The following is a 19,512-nucleotide window of genomic DNA, read 5'->3' on the forward strand; positions in this document are numbered from 1 at the left end:
CTGTAGGCCGACAAGCTGTGTGACAGCAGGGGTGGTTAAACATTTAAACCACAGGGTGACAAACATTCAAAAATTTAACATTTCAATAAATTACACAGAAAAATTGCATAGAAAAAAATACAGAAACAAACAGCAATGGAGAAGCAATACTTCAAAGTATCAAACTTATATGAAAACATCAAAATCATCATCTCATACATAAAAAATTCACATGAAAATTATTTAACAATAGATAGGAGGAGAAAAGAAGAAAGACAAAATCTTAAAATCATGTACAGACCATAGGTATCAATATTCCACTATTCCAAAGGTTAATCAGATCACAATACAACAAGTGGAAAAAAACGGTTGTATTAATAAAACTAACATTCTTACAAATATATCTGTCAGTCTGGAACACATTTTATATACTAATCATGACACTGCCAACATTTTTATTATTTTAGACAAAATGTTTTATCTCATAGTTGCTTTCCTTGTGGGAAAAACAAGAGATTTGAGGATGGGCACTGATCAAATTATTTCACAGTTTTCTCCCATTTTATACCAAACAACCAATTGTTTAATCGAGAAAATAATCATCTGATGAATTGACAATGAAAACAATCTTTAGCTGCAGGCCTAGATCACATGTTCACACGATAAAATCCACACACACGTACAGTATGTGGGTATTATTATCAACTGCATGCAGTCTGAGCAGCTATTCAAAAACGTTGATTAATCCTGCAGATATTTCTGTGGGTGTGACTTGACTTTCAGACAGGCAACAACAACAAGAAGCCAAATGACGGGAGGTGCAGAGTTTTTAAGCTGAGCACATAAACAAAACTTTCTCTGGAAATCTGATGGAGAAAAATAAGGAGAAACAAAGAGATTAAGGATAACATGTTTTTGTGCGACCAAGTGCACGTGTAGCGTATGTTTTTCGGTTTGGTGCCATACGTTTCCAGGGCCAAATCTCCCCTCTCCAGCACTTGGAACGAGAAGAGTCTACCACAAGCTGGACATGAAAAGAAGCCCATCCAGAACAGAGCAGCACACAAAAGCCTGGCTCATGTAGACAGGGGCAGGCGGCTGCCGGGAGCTGAGCAGCAGCGCAGCAGACAGACACACAGACAGACAGAGAGGCAGACAGGCGGCATGCCCACCCAGACAGTCTCTGATGAAAAGCCTTGTGTTGGTGAGGAGCGTGGTGACCAGAAACAAAAGCTTGCCAGCCATGAAACAACACCCTTTCGACGTCTAACTGTGACTGAGAGAAAACACACAATTTAACCGAAATGGCACACTGGATCTGCTGCTCGGTGCTGTCTTAATGTCTTGCCGGAGCTCACCTTTTCATTTAGTTTCTACATTTCCAGTCTCTGTTCACATGTGCAGGTGCACATGTTGGGCTGCATCCACTCTCAGCCACTCTTTAAAGGAGCAACACGTAACAACTGTGGGTCCAAAGATTAGTACTGCAGTCCACATAGTGAGCTGGAGCCACAGATTGTATATTAAATAGCTTGAAATCCTATTTAATATACAGTCTATGGTTGAAGTTAAGTTGCTTACCTCACCCCCTCCTCCCCAGAGTTGAGGAAGCTCAGGCAGGCTGTAGGAAAACTGCATGAGCACAAGACGGCCACAACATTTAACAAGCCACAACAAGTCCTACACTGTAAGGTGATCAGCTGGTTGTAAAGCTGTTATCCTGTAAACAAAAGCCCATTGCTCTGAAAACACAGTTCGGTGACTGCCTGCTTTGCTGTCTGCCAGTCTCCATTAACATATTGCCCAATTTAACTGTTATAAACATTTACTCCTTTTAAAAGTTTAATGATTTCTTATGACTCCTAATCAGACACTTATGCATTTGGCGAACATTTGGCATTAATTCAAAGTCTAATTAACACAAATCAGGCAAATAATAATAATAAGTTATGGGCTGGAATAGAAATTTCACAGGAGGACACTGCAGCTGAGAAGTCAGTACATCAATTTAGCCATGTTTGCTCAATCTCTGATGACATATTTCTGCTGCTTTTAAGACAAAGAAACCCTTAAAAATGTGCAAGGCCTTCAGTCTTATGTACATCCTAATCTGGAAATAAATTGTGTGAGATTAATTTGTTATGGCCAGAATCCCATTAAGTATTTCAGTGACAATTTTACAATCAACAGGTCTGAAATGTGTGAAGAGATTTGAAATTCTCGATGCAACAGTCACACAGAAGGCAGACAATACAGGCAACTTGATGCATGTGGGACAGCAGTAATGCACCGTTAAAGCGTGTGTGTGTGTGTGTGTGTGTGTGTGTGTGTGTGTGTGTGTGTGTGTGTGTGTGTGTGTGCAGTCGGGCATAGAGAAAGGAAGAAAAGGGTTTCAAGAGGAGAGAAAAGGGGGTGCAGGGGCCTAAGAGGGAGGGCAACAGACAACCGGGAGGAACTCGGGCAAGAGAGTAGGGTGACTTGCAAGAGGTGACATCATCCTTAATTTGAATAATCCCTCAGCCTGTGAGGTGATTGGCTGCGCTTAGAGAAAGCAGAGTTCCCCTGCTATTCGCTATTCAGCCCTTTCAATTTCAGCATGGCGCGCTGTCGTGGTGAATGCTGCCTTCAAGGACTCTTAGTAACCTCCTATTTCTGTGATAGAAAGTTGTAGAAAACGGTTTTGGTGGCTGCAATGTCATTTATATTGACTAAGCAGAGTTATTCTGTGCCAGAATAAAAACCTGAGGTAGAAAGTATATTTTACAAGAAGGTGATGGAACCCACAATTAAAATTAGGGTTGGGCAATAATTCAATATTATATTGATATTGTGATATGATACTAGATATCATCTTAGATCTAGGATATCATTATCTTTTGATATGGAATAAGTGTTGTCTTTTCCTGGTTTTAAAAGCGAGATATTATTTGTGAGCCATACCACCCAGCTCTAAATTGAATTTGTCAAATACAAGTCAGCAGACATGGCGTCTGTGTTCTCTACAAGTAATTTCTTTTTATGTGGTGTGAGGTTGTGCCAGGCATTGACACACCAATTATAATGAGCTAAACAACCATTCCACCCTCCAATTATCTACTTGCAGGTGGTAGTGCAGAGAAAAGGAGAAGCACGCAACCTTAATTAACATTATGCAAACGATAGGAGTGTTTACTCATTTGATTACCTTGACTGACAAAATTTATTTTGATTTCAGTAATTCCTCTTTTGAAATTTATATTTGATTTATCTTGTCACACCCACAGCTAAGCTTGGCAGGGCGTATCCTGACTCATACAAATATAGTTCTAATGGTGGAAATTTAGACTGGTCAAACAGGTGTAGCTCATATCATTATTTAATGAAAAACACAACACATTTAGGGATGCCGGTGTCTGTGGGTATGTCTGGCACCTGCTGTGGATCTTACACTGGACCTTTAACCCTCAGCATTAGGCAAAATAGCCAAAATGCTTACTTTTTCTTTTATGTTATTAATTACATATCAAATAATTCTCAGCTTAGGTTCTTTTTTAACATCTTAATATTTTATTGTGCAATATGCAATGTATATCTCCATAAACACATTCTCTCTAACATAACATACTGTTAGGGCTGGGTAATATGGACAATATCAAAAACACTGATGTCAATACTGCAACAAAATTGCAGGGATTTTAGATTTTTGGATAATGTGATATGGTATAAGTATTCCTGGTTTTAAAGGCGGCATTACAGTAAAGTGATATTATTTTCTGAATTTATCAGACTATTATTTGCCCTCAATAAATCAATAAACATCAATATAACAGTATTGATCAAAAATACTGAAGTATTGGATTTGGTCCATATCGCCCAGCAATTAATCAATAGTAGCTGAATAAGGAAACTTAAACTTAGAATGAGGAAAAAAGAAGGAAAATAAAGAAAATATTAACCAATTAATTGACTGTTGAAAATACACAAAATTTGCAACCCTAGTAAAGACAAATAACAGAACTAGGGCCCAACTGGTACTGGATTTTTGAGGTTGAAGCTGATGCCAATATAAGGGATGTATTGATATACTGGACAATACTGCAATTATTGCTAAAATGTCCTTAACACACTTGGGAGTGACAAAGGTGTGTAATGGAAGCAGTATCTTTCACGGTTTAACATTAAACTTGTCCAAATTGACATCAAGGCACTGAAACAGCAAAATAAAATAATGAAACATACAACATCTATATATTACACTTGAATTAAGAAAGAGGATGAAATATAGCATACATAAAATTCTGCCCATAAAAACAAAAAAGTCAAAAAAGTTTTCATATTGGTGCATATCAGAAAATATGTGTTGATACCAATATAAACCAATTTGGCTGTGATAGGCCAATATGGGCATAGAAAAGTGTTAAATTCAGAAAATGGCATCACTTTGCTTTAAATCCAGGAAAAGACAACAGTTAATCGATATCACGATATAACTATCCAAATTACATGCTAATACCCAGTCTCATTTTTTTTATTTATTTTAAGGTTTATTTGTAAAGGGACAAGTATGGAGCATAAATCAATGCCACACACCATAGCATTTATAGCCTAAGCTAATTTGCAATGCTCGTCCCTCGCTGGGCCTTAACATACAAAAGACTCAGCAACAAAACACAAGTAACAATGCAGTACAGACAATGAGAAACACAGGACACTACATGATAAAAATTACAAAACATAATTAGCACCATAGAGTAAGAAACACCAAATTATTCATGACTACATGACTGATTCCTCTTCAAAAACTGTTTCAATTTGAATTTAAAGTGATCTAAATCAGGATCCAGTTTGAGTTCTACAGGTAAAGAATTCATATAACAATATTGATTATATTAACATGTTCCCCAGCCCTAACTCTGTTATTTAATTTTTTTTTTTTTATCCATCTCTTATGTAAGACACATAAGAGAATGAGGGTTTTAGAGCCTCTCTTTATGGCCCTGCTTCTGCACATTTTCGCCCATTTATGTCGCGTTTTCACTGCTACAGCAGCTCAAAAATATTCCGTGTCTGTCATGTGCAGACCTTTCATTGTGCCGACATTTCCCACAGCACCTGAATGCAGCGGCAGCCCCGTCCTCTCCTCCGCCTGTCCATCCATCCGTTCACCGGTCTACTATCTTGTGTGTGTGTATGTGTGTGTGTGTGAGTGGAGGGAAGCGTCATTCTCCTCCTTTCTTCCTTTCAGGGAACGCGCATCACTTGTGAGTAACGGCGGTGGAGACCCACAAGTTTCTTATCCGTCGGCTCGGCTCGATTCGCTCCGCACTCCTGCGATAATTCCTGCGTTGTCCCCGGTTTCATTTTTATCCTCATCCCGACTTTCCGTTTTTCTGACTCGAGGAATCAGTCGGGGTGTGCTGCTAACACAGGGCGTAGCTGCTGGAGAGGATTTTGCTAGCTCGCCGCTGCACTGACTGGTAAGGGCGAGATTGTTTTAGCTTTAGCTCGCATGCTAACGTCAGTTAGTAACTGCAACCAGGCTAATTAACTGTGTTATTACATGTGGCTCCTCGTTTTAACACTGAGCGGTGCATGGGAATTGTGATGTCTCTTTGTGTGAATGAATATTTCAGTTAAATGCGCAGCTGAAAATGTCTAAAATGTTTTATTTCAGTGTCACTTCATATTTTAGTCGCACTGTTTCTCATTCAGTTTGATTCCTGTTGAAAGGGGTTGATGGGGCGGTGGCAGCAGGCTGCGTGGTAGCTGGAAGTGCTTAACACCCCTGTTAGGCTAACCTAAAACAGATAAATTGCTATAATGCGTGCTCTTTTTCATTTGCAGAACGTATTCCCTCTTTGTGTGACCATTTTGTCTGCCTTTTCCCTCCCTAAACTTTTTTTTTTTCCTCTTATCTCCCCTCCTTCTCCATCCTCCATTCGCGGATGCCCATTGTTCTGTGATGGGCCAAGTGGTGTGAGTGCTGAGAAGTGTTTCAGTCGCCTCAGGGGGAAAAGCCGGCAAATTTAGCGCTAATAATTTTCCAGATGCCCACTCCGTTCTCACGTCTACTAAATAGAATAACTTGGAGGCATTTGTGGCACGTTAAAGCAATAATTTCCTCAGACCTAGGAGGGAGTGTGCAGAGCTGAAATATCTCTGTGAGGGTTGTGCACAGACTCAAGCTGGCATGTAATCAGAGGTGATTAATGTCACCCCCAAAAGTGATCGGCTATTGTGGTGTGAGAGTTGAGGCTGGAGGGGCCCATAGCTGCTCCTTCACTGACTCTTTTTGGTGAGTGAGACCAACAAGACAGATTACACTCCCCTTTGTAGAACAATGGCGAGGAGAAAACACTGCCAGCTCCCAAAGCCTGGCCAAGAGCATTTAATAAACTGCAAACATGCAAGCATTGGAAATCTTTACCCTTAGCCCACAACTCTATTCTCCAACCCTGAGGTGCCGCAGACAGCGGCATGAATTGTCTCAATCTTTGTGGCCACCGTGGGCATGGGTGGGTCAATAATGTGTGGTGATCGACCATGAGGTATTGATGTCATCCTGAGTAAATGGCATCCCAGGGCAACTAATATGAGCACTTTTAAGGCTCGGCCACGCAGGGCTTGGAGACACTCCAGGACTCTTAAGTCAGAGGTGGACTAAGCCATCAGCTAGTCCGCCTCCCAACCCCCCTGCGCATGGATGAGAGAATGGCTGACTCACAGTGTTGGTGGATGAGGCAGGGAAATGGAGGACAGACAGGCGGCCTAATGCAATCATATGAAATTAAATTTAGCTGCCATTAAAAACCACACTCTGTTTTTATGAAGTCATTAAAGATGGACTTAAAAAGCTTATTAGTTGGTGGATGTGGATTACTGCCTGGAGCATTTTTGTGAGTGGAGAGGATTTGTCAGAAACTGCACTTGGATAAATGAAGCTGATTATTGGAATTTAAAAAAACAAAACAAAACAAAAAGAAAAAAAAAATTGTGGACAATAATCTCCTTTCCACTGTGGATAGATGCGTCTTTTCTTCATTGTTCTTAGTATGTTTTTAATAGGATGTATCACTTTGTCTGCTTTCACTACCAGATCTGTGCTCAGCCAGACTCGAGGGTGTGAGTGTCTACAGCATTAGCTGCTCATCACAGTAAGAATGAGAAGTGTCTGAAACAATCCTCCACATGCAAAGGGGGCGTACACTAAAAACTGTAGCTACTAATGCCGATATGGTGATTAAATTAATCAGTGTGTAGTTTGATGAACTGTTAAATAGTTGTAAATAAATAGTTGTTTTCATAATGATTCACAAAAATGTAATTTATGATGTTCAAAGTAATAATATCTAACATCTGATTTCAATATTTTTAAGTTGATACCTGCTCTGGTACCTTAAGAATAATGTTTTCTTATTATCATTAATTTATTAAATCAACTAGACCCGAAACAATTAGTCTATTAGTCAAATGGTTGACCAGAAACAGAAAGTGAAACAGAACTGAAACAGAAAATTAATTGACTATTTTGATGCTCAAGTAATTGCTTAAATAGTTTTTAAGCAAAAATTCCAACCATTCACTCGTTTCAGCTTATAAAACGTGACTACTAGCTGCTTTTCTTTGTCATATATTATAGACAACTTAATATCTTTGGATTTTGGGCAGCTGGTCAGAATAAATATGCAATTTGAATATGCCACCTATGATTCCTGGAAATTATAATGGGCGTTTTCCCCTATTTTCTAACATAGAAAAGGGAAACAATTAATTAATTAATTAAGAAAATGGTCGGACGATTAATAAATTGATAGATACTGAAAATAACAGTTAGTTGGCCTACAAATTCAATTAATTGATAATGATGATGATAATCATTACTTGCAGTTCAACAGCTACATGTAAATGTGAGCCACTAAAATAATGTGCCTCCCGATTGTGATTATTCTTTGCACAACATGCTTAAAATGGTCACAGAATATTTCACATTTCACAGTGGCTTTCTTAAGCTTGTATTTTAGTGCAATTTAAATTCTAATAACCTATTTTGCCCCCAGCTGGCCTCTCGACCCATGCCATCATCCTGAGAAGGGAGATGATTGTCCCTTTAATAGACCAGTGTGTCAGCTTGCCCTTAGCCTAAGGACTGGTGTTGGGTGGGCGTGTGAGTCAGCCTGAAATCCCCCCCTCAGCTCTGAACTTCTCAATTGTGACAAGGGCAAGCCTGTGCCTCTGGTCATCGGGCTTTTTCCAGCCCGAACCCGTGACCCTTGTACCTCTTGGCACTATTAAAAATTACCACCATCATCTCTAGCCCTGTTTCAATCCATGGCAACAACAGCACAATAGTTTCTTGTTTTGAGATTATCAGAACACCAAGAGAAACTGTATGTTTAGCGGCTGAGTTTCCTTCTCTGTTTTCTGGGTGATTGAGGCTTGAGGAAACCGCCACCGGCACAACAGTGAAGATAAAGTGGAGATAAACTTTGCAGTCGTCTGTGCTCCCAGTCATGATAGCAGCTTTGGTTGTCACAGTTGTCAGGGCATGCAGTTGGCAACTGGCGGCGTGGTTTTGAGGCTGTATTTGCCAGCAGCTGCAGTAATTTGCTGTGTTTGGACACTCTGAATTCCTCTGGTGGGAGGATGGACATGGTTCACAGCCCTGTTGCTAGGCTCCACTACCAAATTTTTCATGGCACAATTTGTTTGTGGGGCTTTGTTGTTTGGTGTAATGCAGCCTTGGAGATGTTCAAAAATATTAGTTGCTCTTTCTGCCTTTAGGTTTGTTCTACCACCTGTGGCTCACATATTTGTGTCATGGAGTCCCTCTTTACATTGACATACATTTAATTCTCTGGATCAGTGGTTGGTGTGGTCAGCATTATGTCAGAGGCAACCCAGCCTGCCCTCATCATAACCACATGTGGTGTGATAGGCATTTGTGCCAGACAGTGGTGCCGACAGAATGATCAACTCCCTTTCCCGTTAGCAGCTGTAGTGATGATTTATTTCTCTGTCATATCAATTTCTCCTGGTGACTGTGCCCTGTCTCAGTGTATCTGTGTGCTGCCAGAAAAGACTCTCTATGGAGTGCTAAATGTATGCCTTCATGGTTGTTGTGGATGTGGTGAAAGTTTCTGGCAGTTAGTAGGCACATGTTGTGATGGTCTGAGGCCAGCTGTGTGGCTTGTTCTTAGAGAGCTGTAGTTAGTAGGTGCCGATCTGGTCAACCATCCAACCTGTCTGCTGTCCTGTGAGGGATCAGATTCCATCTGGAACGTGCCTTGTTCCACTTCAAACAGGACATAATCCTCTTACGAGGCACAGTCATTCCACTTGTACTTTGCATGCATGTGTCCGTGTCCCCGTGCAAAATCTCGAGAGAACGCCGAAGCCTCTTGGGTGTGTTATGGCCATCCTGTCCAGATGCCTTGGTTCTGTCCTCTCTCTCCATCTCTGTATCTGCTCTATCTGCCGTCATTGATCCAAGCCACCAGCTGGTCCTGGGCTGGCCTGATCTCATTTACCCCCAGAGAGGAGCTTGTTTGTGGGCAGACGGCCCATTATGGAGATGATCCAGCAGCTCTTCAAGTTACAAATTAGCCTTAGTTTCTCTGTTGCCACTCTGTCAGGTTCTCTGTCTCTCTTCTTGTCCTGCTGTTTCTTGCTTGCCCACTGTCTCTGTCCCTTTTTACCCCACCCTGCACACACACCTCTCATTTTATTGTCAGTACTATCTCTCTAATCTCCCAAGGGAAAGAGCTAACAGCATCAGAGGAACCTGCCTTACTAATGCACTTCCTCTGTCTGTCTCTGTCTCTTTCTCTGTCCCTTCCATCTGTGGAGCTGGTAGCCTGGCTCCCCACTTCCTCCTGTGCGATCAATATCCACACAGTTGGGCTCTGCGCTGCCCTGCTGGTCATCCCTGCAAGCAGTGGAGCTCAGCCAAACTGTAGTAGGGCCCTCGCCGTTGGGGCCTTGTTTGTAGTCGGGCTCTGTCTCTGCCTTTATTGTTTTGGGGCTGACGGACCCTCTAGCCCTGCCTCCCAACAGTATTGTCTAGTTTCTGGGACATACTGACGCCTCTGTTAGTGCTGCACATCCCTCCCTCGTTCTTTCTCGTCTTTCTTGGGCTTCTCTCTGTCTCCCTCTCTCTGTCCCCGTAGTTGTGTCTGTGTACCGTTTGAGGGCCGTCGAGGCCGACTGTACAAGATTAGCATCTCTCTTTGTCCAGGGTTAACAAGCTCTGTCATGTGTTAATCTGCCCGTCCCCAGGGGGCCGAGTTTCTCCGAGCCTGGACGCACCATGGGAAGGATGGGGTCTGAGTGTTTGTATGTGTATGTTGTGTGCATCAGATTGTTTGGTGTTTGTAGGAAGAAGGGGGGTGATGTGAACACATACAATGCACAGCCATTGCCATTCTTTACCATTCACAGCGGTCATACATGCCTTTTTTCTGATTTGTTGTACTTTATTATAATGAGAAATACTATTAACAGAGGTTTGTTTTTATTTAGTAATCCCTTAAATTCAGTTGAGTTATCAATTGAGGACATTGTAAAATCTTAGCACGAAGCTCCAGAGTCCTCAGGATTAGTGCCAGCCTTTGTGATCACATGTTTCTGTGATCCAGGTGTCTGTCACACAATCTGCTGCTCTTTCTCACACACACCAGCAGCCAAGTAAACAAGGAGACCAAAAAGGATGTGTTCCTTCCTCTCAGCGGGGCCTTTGTCCTGGCTTCATTTGTCTTATTGAGCAGCCCATTGACCCACTGGAAATCAAGTGGTAAGAATGACATTACTGTACATGATTGCAGTCAACAGGGGGTGGGACTATTGCGTTCTGTTGTGTTTGTTTTGTTGTGTGCAAGAGGTAGGTCTATATAACTAAAGGCACCAGGAGACAGTTTTCTTCACAGCTTTGTCTTGAAGTCCTTATTCGTAAGTGTGTTTCCATCCACCTGTTTTATGAGGATTTTGAATTTGCAAGTAAGGTCAGAAAATTATAAAACACCAAAAAATTATTATATTCAGCTGAGGTGGAAATAAATAAAGAGAGATAAAGAGAAAGTGTGCGAAACTGTGATGGAAACTACTGGATAATGATGATAAAGATGTAATTTCCACTGGGGATGAGGACGACATGCCCCCTTAAATTTTGTTGTTTCAGGTTGATTTTTCTCTAAAATCTCTCTTAACATTGTTCTCTTAGTGTTTGGCTTCCATAGTCCAAATGAGAGAGGATCTGAGTTTCAAAAAATATTGATCTGAGTCTCCTTCAATTATTTCTGTTGGGTGATAGCAATTGACAAGCAGCAGCGAGTGCTTTTGCCCCTGGTCTTGCCTCTAGGGCTACATACAGGTTGCTCTACCTTAATTACTGGAGGTTGATGGGCTGTATGGAGCCTGAAGGAGAGACACTACTTAGGGCTGACAAAAGTTCCTCATTTCCTCTGCTTGTTTGAGGGGGAAAATCTTTTAATCTGTATGATGGTTTTCAGTGAATATTCGTTCAAAAAGAATAGGACAACAATATATCATAGGTTTCTGTAGCATTTTTATTTTGTTATACTTCCATTAAAATTAGGATAACAAATTTAATCACATTTCCTTACTTCCTGGATTGATTTTGATGGAACTGCAGCTAAAAATAGATATAAAATTATTTTTTTAAGCCTAAAACATACAGAGGGAAGTAGGGCAAGAATAATGTTCCTGAAGTTACAACAAACAGTTAAAATAAAACAAAAGTTTCACCAGTCACAATGTGGAAAAAGACACAGAGTTGCATAATTTGCCAGATTCGCTCTGAACATTTTGATGGAGGCCTATGTTGATTTCTTCTCCCCCTCTTGTTTGCCCCCCCCCCCCCCTCTCTCCCTCTCTCTGCTGCTTGCTCAGCCCCCCCACAATCTGTGGGGAATGCCATGCAGAGCAACCGGCTTTGTTCGGAGTTTATTTGTGTGCAGGACAGAGGCGGTTTCCTGACCTCAGGTCGGGGGTGTTTGGAGAATGTGTGTGCTGTGATTAGCATCAAGTTGATGGAGGCAGTGATAGTGCTGGTAACCCCCTGCTGGATTCAACTGACTGTCATGTACCTGCAGCACCCCTCATCCAACTCCCACTCATCTATCATTTCTCTTCCTCCAACCTATGCACATCCTCATCTGGGATGTGTTGGGTAATAATCAGACTTTGGTCTCATGAATTGCTCTCTGAGGCTTTGGTTTCCTCTGGAGATCATCAGCGAGCTGTGCTGATGTGTGTTGAAGCTGAGAAAGAGGCAGTGACATTCAGAGAAGCCACCCTACTAAGTGTCATTAGAGGGAGTCAGTGGTTGCAGTGATGGTGGATAGAAGTGGCATTAGCTTTGAAATAGTTTGCTGTCAACTGTGTGCTAATGAGGAGGCTTACATTATAGACAGGATAGCTCCACATGACAGTTAACAGTCTTGTATAAATGTCCTCATTGACTGTGGCAATAACTGTATGTCTTGTGCTCTACCTGTTGAAACAGTGCATGCCTATGAGTAATATTAGCTCTTGTAACTGTTAGTCTGTCGCTGGTGTTCTGCCAAGATTTGGCAGAGAGTAAATGAAACATTCAGCAGTAGGGAGTCTTTGCTGCACATCTTTACTTTTGATACAGTTCTCTAAGAAGTTAGGATGAATCTCTGTCCCTGCCGGTCCCTGCAGCACTCATGTTCTTGCATTTGTGGCCCTCTGCCAGCCATCATGTTTCTCTGATCTTGACCCCACCATCTATTTGCTGAAACATTTTATGTGCTGTTATTGGACTGTTTTCAATGGTTCATTTTAGTTTTGATTTTGAGTGCTAGCCCATCAAGTTCAAAATATAAAGTTCATCTTCAAGCTACATCCCATACACCTCCTTTACACCTTGCATCAAAATGTGTCTCATATCCAGATTGTATCCAGACATGATTTGAGATGACTACATTTACACCGGGTATTATTTATGTATAACATATATCTCCAGCATCCACATTGAGAACCGATTAAGATCAATTTTGTCTACTTTTTTTTTACAATGAAAGCAGCCAGCACGAGGTTCAAAAGCTGCCAAATGACATCATTTTGCATGTTAATGACATCATCACTCATTCATTTGCATAAAGCTTAATGGTTGTTTTGGTTGCAGTGAGGGAGAGATCATGTTAAGCCATATAAAAGGTAGATAGAGAAATGTTAAGCCAAGTAATTGCAAACTCACTACTGGGACTTTGCATTGGCCTAAGTCAAAAAGTCTACAAAAAGAGGGAGAAGATTAAACAGACTGTTTAAATATTTACAAGCCATAGAGGAGCCCACTCACACTCTGAAAAGAATTCAGATAAAGCTTGGGAGCGAGAGCATCAACATAAGAAACTCACTACAACGAATTCCCACTGCTACAGTGAGCAGTGTCCTCCTGCCTGCCACACATGCAACACTGACTGCCTGTGCATGTTGCAAGAGGAGAAGGAGCCCCTGGTGCTGTTGGTAGATAGTTACTATATGTCTCTGAAAGCTTCTTAAAAACAAAGTTGCAAGGAGGGTCTGAAAAATTGCTAAATCTAGTGACAAGGCCTGTCCACATTGTTGTATGTGGATTGAAAATGCATGTGCATTTACACTTATGCTTAATGTGGTCACAGTGTGTCCCTGACCACTTCCAGAACTGGTTTGACCAATGGGACCACTATCCGTCCCCAGAGCCCATCTTGGGTGTACTTAGATTTGTACTTTTATGTGGTCAAGCACTATCCGATTACAGTCCGATCACCCAAAGCACATTTTAATTCAAGGTGTAAAGGGGGTCATAGCACCAAATCTGTTGCAGTTTCAAATCATTGTTAAATTATTGTATTGTGAGGATTTGATGGAACTAAGGCTGCATCAATTAATCCATCTCATTTTCTTAATTTCTTGAATTTAAAACCCAGAGGCATTCACTTTATATTGATATAAAAACTTGAGTGAAACAATTCATCAAAATTATGCAAAATTGTTGCATATTCCTTTTCTGTTGATCAGGTAATTGATTAATCAACTTATTATCTCAGCTCTGTTTAAAATACATAATTTCTGTTGATTTTCATCTATGGTATGACTTCATTGTACTTGCATGTATGAGAATTTTGACAAGAGAAGAATGCATTGTCTGTAGATTGTATAATGTTTTTTGTTCTAAGTAGCTCTTATTTGAGTGGAGAGTTGACTGAGACGACTGTTGTGATTTAGAGTAGGTTGAATGGACAATCTCAGGCCCCATGCCAGCATGTGGCGTCTTGAATCTGACATTCTCCCCCTCGCAAAGAGGAGTGCTTCACACGCACGTGCCCATGAAAAAATACTCACATTTCAGCCCATATTATTTTTTTTGTCACAGTCACAAGTAAAACAGCATCAAATCTGAGGCCACTTGCATCAACCCACTTGCCCATGTGCATTGGCAGCATAAACGAGAATGCAGTAAATTATTGAGGCAGTGCTTCTTAAAGCTTGCAGAGTCTGGCTCCTCAAAGAGACAAGTTTGGAGCTGTTGTGCTGTTTTACATGATAACAAGAATGATGTACATTTTGCCGTATTTTAAAAGAAACTGAATATCAAGACATGTTTAGTTAATCATTTTTCAAATAAGGAATCTATGGATTTAGTGTGTGCAAATATAAAATGGATTTTCTTATTAGAGAAAAATCTTATCTTTACACCTTTTGGTTTGATTGAATGAGATAAATTGCATCAGTCAGCAAAGGAAGAGAAATTTAAACCATCACCGATGGCCACGCTTTGTTGTCTTTCTGTATCAGACCAAGAGCTATTATAAGAAATGACAGTCAAGACAGTGCTAGCATTTTCCTGCTTTGAAATTTGTGATTTTACATTACAAGATATCCTTTGTTAATTTTACTCAGCTGTATCAGAAGAAAGACAATAGTTTATTAGCAGTGTCAAAGAGCAAACGCCCCAGCTCAGCATCTTCTGTTTGCTGCTTGTAGAGATAAAAGCATGTCAATTACTGGGTCAGAGGCCGCTCAATGCTCGTTAAAACTGCCTTCAAAAACCAGAGCCGACCCACTAGCATCCTCTCGTCGTCACTGCTGACATCTTTGCTCGAACCCTCTACGCTCTTGCGGAAGCATTAGTTACATATTGAGTATTTCTGTCAGGCTTGTGCAAGTTCTTGTCAGCATTAGTGGAGGGCTATATCAGCCACAAAAGCTCACTTTCTTTTTTGCGTCTTTTCTACCATCTCCGCCACCCCACCCCCACTGCCACTGCCTCCTTCCCCCACAATCCCTCTCTTTGACTACTATTTAGAGTAGGCCCCGGGGATAGAAGAAGGCTCACAGAATGCATATGCGTGTGTGTGTGTGTGTACACAGTTGTGTACTGTGAAAGCAGAGACGACTTTCTACCACAGCGATTCATACATGGCCTTGGATAGATGGTTGGCCAAAGTGAGGGAGCGAGCGCAGGCACTTTGATTTAGGCCTTTGTGTAAAGAAGGCAAGTCTTTTGTTTCTAACTGACAAGGGTTGTGATTAGATGTGAGCACACACCACAGCCCAAGAGCAGATTTGACATTAACTTAACATTTAGCTCAACAAGGCACACTGCAGCTTCTTAATTTTAATCTGCATAATAAATCACAGCTAGCTTGTGGTATTTTCCTGCGAGGAATTCTTTAAATGTAACCTCCTGCTGTATTGTTAACAGGCACCCCCCCTATACACACAGACACAGTAGTAGATTGTACTTGATGCAAAAAAGGGGGTCAAAGTACCAGATTTCTATTTAAATATGCTGATGACCTGATTATTCAAGAACGGCATGTTTGTGTCTAGACAGTCAGCAAAGCTTAGATCTCTCAGCGGAGTTGGATGCCTTCCAGTTATTGACAGTATTGGCCCAAACACTGCTGTGTTTATGGGATACACACAAGTGTGAGCACAGACACATTTTGTTAACGTCCCACTGTGGGTATTAGGAAGGGATGATGCCTAGGAGGATGATCTCACCTTGCCCATCATTAGCTTAATGCTTGAAGCTAATTGAGAGTAATAATAACAACGACAAGGTCAACAGACTATATAGTGTTTTACTAAAAGCAATACAAAATCCAAAATGATAGAAAAATAAGAAAGATAGCTTGTATGAGACAGGAATTAAAGCTTTAAGTAAGAAAAAATGTAAAGTATAACACATTCATTTAGCTATTATTTATTGTATATGTGCAGTACATTATGTTTCACAGCATTAAAACAAGTAGAAATGATAAATGCTATGTAACAGCAAGTCCATAAAAATGCAATTAAAAGAATGGCTCAAACCTGGTTGATGATTAAACAATGCACATGACTGATGCATTGACATAAAAGGAATGTAAACAGTGTGTGTGGTATGTGTGTGGAGGGTAAGGATGAGGGTTAAAATGTGTCCTTGGTCTTTCCTGATCCTGTGATTTGACCACTGCCTTTGGTGTTTGTGTGGGTTGCCTTTGTTTTCAGTAACTGTGTAGCTCATCATTGAGGCTTGCAGGGAATTTGGAGTGGGATGCTGCTTGGGAGCTGCAACCATATGACTTGGGCACATTGTGAAGGCCAACAAAACACATTTTTGCAAAGTCAACTACATTCAGAATTTTAGTGCGAAAAATCTGCCAAACCTTAAGGACACCAGCACAACTCCCACTCTACTTCCATATTACTCTATTCTATCCCCAGCATTGTTTTTAACTGAATACTAAAGAGAACAAATGCATCCTGTTCAAGTAGTTCTTGTCCTGTGGATCTTTTTGTGCCCCTCATGCCACATGAGGTCAGGACAGCTGACTGGCTGCCTGGTCTGAGTTAGCTTGACCAGAAATTCTCTTCAGATTAGGCCATTTTATGTTCTAAACATTTCACATGGCGCACTGTTCCTAAATGTTTTGAAATGGGCCTAATGTAGCTGACATAGCCATCTGTCTGGAATCTGCTGCTGGAAATGTGCACTAACTCACAAGCCATTATGTATCAGGTCATTGAATACATTCGGTCCCCTATGGGTTGAAAATGTCAGCTTGTGTTTCACTGCCTAGGTTGTAGCCTTGGCAGGACCAAACATGGTGTTAGAGAGGATTTCCCAAAGTCAATGTGGGTTTTCCCTTGGTTCTTGGAGGAAAGCCTAAGTATTAAAGTGAAAATTCACTACCATTTATGTGGATGTCCAATCAGTGATAATGATAAATGTAGTCAAGTGAAGCAAAATTTCTGCAGTGTGTACTATATTGACTGAGAAAGCTGGGTTCTCCTGCTGCTGTAGGATTCCAACTTTGGGTGTCCAGGGCGCATGATAGATGAGTATTTTTGTCACCTAATGCTGTGTTTTGGCTGACTAAGTAATAGCTATTGGTTAAGGAGGTGATACAAGGCAACCTGGTATATGTAGGCACTGCTGGCCCACGTATACTTGAGAACTCACCTTTTTGGTCAATATAGCTCACACTGATGCTTCAGTTGATGTTTTTGTTAATGTTTACTGTCAACACTGACTGGACATCACATGAAAAGTCTTGAACTTTCCCTTTAAGACAACTGGATTTTACCCAGTAATGCATGGACTTAAGACTGCATTTGATAATGGCGATCCAAATGTGTGTAGTTATATGAATGTGAAGCAGTGGGTAGAAAAAAATGGGTGATTTCTCAGCAAAATTGTCCATTGACTAGTAGAATAAAATGATTCTTGAGGAATTTAAATTGCCAGTTTTTTGTAACCAGTTCTTTGAAAACAGGGTTCAGTTTTGCAGTGTTTATCAAACCACTGACAGACTTTTATATGGCTAAATTAGTTCTAATATGGGCAAATAATATTCAACTCTCGCCAAATGTGCTCCCTTGTAGCAAAAGCCCACTCAGTCTATCTGAAAGCGAATAACTCTCTTCAATGTAATTAGGCCTAATGAAAACCTATAATAGCGTTAATTGGTTAGATGTTTCAGTCGGGAGTGCTCCAGTAATTAGGGATGAAATTCAAGATAATTTAAAGCTTTTGCAGTGAATAAACAATTATATGTCATTCCAAAGCCATTTGAAAAAAATGGGCAAATTCCCATTGTTGCTTAATAAGGTCAGATTTTTTTATGGCAATTGCAATTACTAAAGCCCAGACATTTAATAAAGCATGAACTTTTTAAGGAAAATGCTATAAAAAAGGTAAAATCATATGAAATGTATATATAGGGTCACTGGGGCGTTAAGGGGTGTGCGCCAGGGTGAGAAATTCACTTTGGCAGCAATCCAACCATAAATTCTTAACTGTCATTTCTGTTTATTTGGCTGCTGATATGGTGAAAGTGTCTTGATGTGTCTCACATCCCCTCCACCTCCAGATTCTGTGGAGAGTAGATAAAAAGTCTGTTTCAGAAGTGTGGTCCTGCCTTGGTTTCCAGCCTGTTTATGCTTACCACTGACTGATGGTCCTAATGACGCAGGGATGGGTGAGTGAGCAAGCCAGAGAGAGAAGCACAATCTCACAGCTGTCTGGAGACTTTCAGGAGAAAGAGAAATGTTCTGGCTGTGGCGTGCAATCAGGATTTATCACTCTTATTTCTCTCACACACACCAACAGCGTGTGGTACTTTGGAGAGGAGCAGTAAAATGAACAGCCTGGGCCAGATGCTTTAGTCTACTGTGGGAAGAACACCAGAGTCTGAAAGAGAGAGGAGGGAATGGTGATTGGACCCATTCTTATTTCCTGGTTCATTGCTTGGTCGAGTTAGGTCACGCTGTTGATAGCTATAACTTCATCACACAGTGGTGTGCTTGTACTAGAGCTTTTGGAGTATCGAATGGGAGAATTTGATGTGTAAAAACTCGAGACAGACACCTACTGTATATTGATGTTTGGTGCCAAGTGTATTATCTTGATGTAGTCAGACCCACATTATGCTAAAAATAATTTAGAATAACTTCTTGTGTCTTTTTCTGGGCTGTAGTATTGTGAATAATAGACTATTTGCTAAACCCCAATCAAAACAGCAATTGTCCAGTCACAGCTTATAAAATCTGCTAGAAACAGTTCACAGTCTGTCTGTGAGTCTGAGGTCAAGAGATCAAGGACCCATGGACTTAAGGATAAAAAATATAGGACAGCTGAAGCTATGACAGGGAAGGGGAAGAGAGTGAGGGGGAATGACATGCAGTAAAGGACCCTAGGTGGGAGTCAAACCTACGGCCACTGCAGAGGACTCAGTACATAGGGCAAATGCTCTACCAATTGACGCACCAGGTCACCAGGTACAAAATAGTTTAAGTGATAAATGTGCCACTGTGGTTATTTTACACTGAATTATGTGCCATGTGAGAATGGGAAACTTAGCAACAGTAACTAAGGGTGGATGGGGCTTACTGACTTGCCAATTCCAAGATTTTCTGTTTCTTATAATTAGAGATGTCAGTGGTTAACGTTTAATTGGTTAACCACCGATAACATTTTCAACTGGTTATGCATATTGTTCTGTAGGTGAATTTGCATACACACACAAGTCAAATGTGAATTGT

The 19,512-nt window shown here is 40.9% G+C and overlaps 1 protein-coding gene across 1 annotated transcript in view; it reads left to right on the top strand.

The window, feature by feature from the left end:
- The first annotated feature begins 5,112 nt into the window (after positions 1–5,112).
- The window catches only part of prr36b (proline rich 36b), a 35,993-nt gene continuing 21,593 nt past the window's right edge, over positions 5,113–19,512 (top strand). The window contains exon 1 of the mRNA XM_084743692.1: positions 5,113–5,435. The gene's annotated coding sequence lies outside the window, so the exon portion shown is untranslated. The remainder of the gene's footprint in view (positions 5,436–19,512) is intronic.

Source organism: Lutjanus erythropterus, chromosome 19, assembly GCF_056507025.1.
Source record: "Lutjanus erythropterus isolate fLutEry1 chromosome 19, fLutEry1.hap2, whole genome shotgun sequence".
NCBI classification, from domain to species: Eukaryota; Metazoa; Chordata; class Actinopteri; order Lutjaniformes; family Lutjanidae; genus Lutjanus; species Lutjanus erythropterus.